Raw genomic sequence first — 2,977 nt, 5'->3', positions numbered from 1 at the left:
TAATTATTTTAGTCCAGCTTTAACATCGGTATCGAGATCGGTTATCGGCTACATGAGTTTTAAAATATCGGCATATCGGCCAAAATCCCAATATCGTGCATCCTTAATACTTACCGTGTGAAATATTAATGTCTTTCTTCTCATTAAATGCATAATTATCTTGCTAATGAGTTGTGCTATCAGCTAAGGAGGCACCAAAGATGCTGCTCATCTCCTTTCTGGAAGTGACACCCTTCACCCAAAGATAGGTTAAAGGGCGACAGCATTTCTTTCACTTTTAAAGGACTTTAAAGAGCAGAAACATTTGAGCAGATGTGTCTTTTAAAATCAACTTCTACCTAATTAACAGCAATAGGCTGAATAAACACAGCCTTATATAGAGAAAACACCTTCAGAGCTTTAGATAGTGGCCGGAACTTATCAAGTTATGCTGTGTTTTTAGAAATAATCATAAAAGATTTCATCATATTTCTGACACTACCAACAGATGCAAACGTGCAGGAAAAAAATAAAAAAATAAGTGAGCTGCAAAGGCAGAAAAAAACAAATGCTACAGAAAAAAAAATCAGCAATTATTAAAGATAGAAGCAAAAACAATTAATGCAAATCCAAATAAAAAAGGTGCAACCACAGAAAGAAAGAGATGCAAATAGTAAAAACGACAGCAAACGTGTTCCGTACAAACAGGAAGTTAAGCTTTAAAGCAGGATTTTAAACACTTAATCTCACAGTATTACAGATTAACAGCATAGTTATGTATATTAATATAAGTAGGACTATGATGCAACATGGTTCGTTCTTTGTTCAGCTCCCTTTAGTGGTGTGGCGCAAGTTTTTGGAGTGATTTTGCGCAGGTTTTTATCATTTGGTCGTTGCTATTTCAGCTTCATGCATATATATATATATATATATATATATTTGTTTTCTTGTTTGTAGGTTTTCTTGCTTCCATTATCAGTGATTTCAGCATTTTTTTTTCAGCGTTTTTTCTTTTGCATTTGTTTTCTGTGTTTGTGTGTTTTTGCAAAACATTACCTATTCTTACTCATGTGCAATATTCCTCTCTCTAACTGTGCAATAACCCATGCTAACTACTGTGTAGCCTGTATAATTTTTACTTATTTATAAGGTCAGTCCATCTCTGCAGTAGAAGCGCAATAATCCAAGTCAACTACTGTACAGCCTCCCCTTAGCTCTCTACTGTGCAGATATTTGATATCTAAGGAAAACATATTCCAGGACATTAAAACTATTCTTATTTTCATGCTTTTTTCTACTATATAAAGTCTTTTTATATTGTCTGTCATATTTTATATTTATTTTTATTGACAGCTTGCTTTAACCCTTTGTACTCTATATAAGTTATTGGAACCAGAGTTTCCCTGAAGGAGGAATCCCCAGGGATAAATAAAGTTGAATCGCATGCTTTAGCAGCTCATTTCATTGTTTGCTGCTTGTTTGTACCTGCCGGCCACCGTAGGTACCCCACCTGCTGCTGCGCACAGCTGGTCAGCTGACTGAAAGGCTCCACTCTTTGCAGCAGCAGTAGGATGGAACAGCAGCTATGATGCTGCTAAGGTGAGGCTGAGGAGCAGCTGACCTCAGACCAGCTACACTTTCTTATCTAGTAGTTGTTTTAATTGATAAAAGCTTCTCTTTATTTTTATTTTATAAATGTAAATATTTTCGTCCAGGTGATAATAATCATACTAAGTGTAATAAAGTCAAGTTTAAAGCAGATTTCCAGCTGAAAGCTCAGAGCTTCATTGAACAGACTCACCTCTGCTGCGTTTTTCTTTGTGCTTCACCTGAACGTCCGAAGCTCCGAGGATCCAGGTGAGTTTTTCCACGTCCACGGATCCGAACCCAACGAGTCCGAGGAGGCCGGAAGTGGACCGGAACACGCCGCGCGCGGCCACAGCTTCTTCAAAAGAGGAGTCGAATTTACGTATTTCACAGAAAGGAAGGGGAGTAATTCCTTATCACCTGCTGATTAGCATACGTGCACGTTTTAAGAAGTTTCCTAAGAAAGAGATAAAAATAAAAAGTTGGAAGAGAATTAAAAAGTCAGGAAGGAGCGCGGCTGGGAAGCGTCTAATTAAAAGCGTCTCGAGCGTTAAGGCTACGAGGACCACAGAGATCAGAGGCGCTCAAAGCGGCAGACCTGCCAATCAAAGCGAACCTGATGAGGAAAGACTACTTCCTTTATACCTTTCAAAATAAAAGCCTGGTGTCGGAGTACAGAGAATCAAGGTGCGTGTCTGGAAGCTGCTTCCAGGATAGAGTTGATTCCTTTATTAACCAGTAGTTAAAAAGGCTTAAATGGAGATTATTAAATTAACTTATATATTGACACACATCAATAATTTAAAGGAAATTATACATGGATTAAAATAAAAATAGTCAAATTTCATAAAAACAATAAATCTTGATTTTTCAGCAAAGCATTGTAATATTAGGATGTTTTTTTGTTGTTGTTTTTTCACCTTGTAAAAAGTCAAAAAACAAATCTGGGCTACTGGTGTCATAGTCAGAGAATAGTGGCTGGTAAAGTAAACCATTTCTTTACAGAATTTCATAAATTGTTTACATGTTCCTTTCCCAAAGGTGTTGATTTATAAATACAAACAAAACAAATTACAGAAGTCAAAACAAATACAAATACATAATTAAGAGGGAAAAAAAAAACTTTAACAAAAATTTCATTTTAATATGTCAATCCATCACGTTCTGTATTCCTATCCATTCCAAGATGAAAATTATTACAGTTAAAATTCCAGAGCAGTTACTTATGGAGTGTTTCCTACATGTAATTAGTAGAAGTGCTGCACAGTGGAACAGTTGGTAACACCCATGGGTCTGAGGTGGGAAATACTCAATTGCAATGCCAGGTTCTTTCTGCAGGGAGTTTGCATGTTTTCACTGAGCATGCATGGGTTGTCCCTGGGTACTCCTGCTTCCTCCCACAGTCCAAAAA

The 2,977-nt window shown here is 36.8% G+C and overlaps 1 protein-coding gene across 1 annotated transcript in view; it reads right to left on the bottom strand.

Moving 5' to 3' along the window:
* LOC107096029 (adhesion G-protein coupled receptor G5-like) overlaps positions 1-2,158 on the bottom strand; it is a 50,494-nt gene extending 48,336 nt beyond the window's left edge. Inside the window, exon 1 of the mRNA XM_015392483.1 lies at positions 1,781-2,158. The gene's annotated coding sequence lies outside the window, so the exon portion shown is untranslated. The remainder of the gene's footprint in view (positions 1-1,780) is intronic.
* Positions 2,159-2,977: the final 819 nt, after the last annotated feature.

The sequence above is a fragment of the Cyprinodon variegatus genome, unplaced genomic scaffold (genome assembly GCF_000732505.1).
Source record: "Cyprinodon variegatus isolate N-32 unplaced genomic scaffold, C_variegatus-1.0 Scaffold593, whole genome shotgun sequence".
Classification (NCBI taxonomy): Eukaryota; Metazoa; Chordata; class Actinopteri; order Cyprinodontiformes; family Cyprinodontidae; genus Cyprinodon; species Cyprinodon variegatus.
Note: the sequence above shows the minus strand (reverse complement) of the source record. Positions and strands in the feature narration are given on the sequence as shown.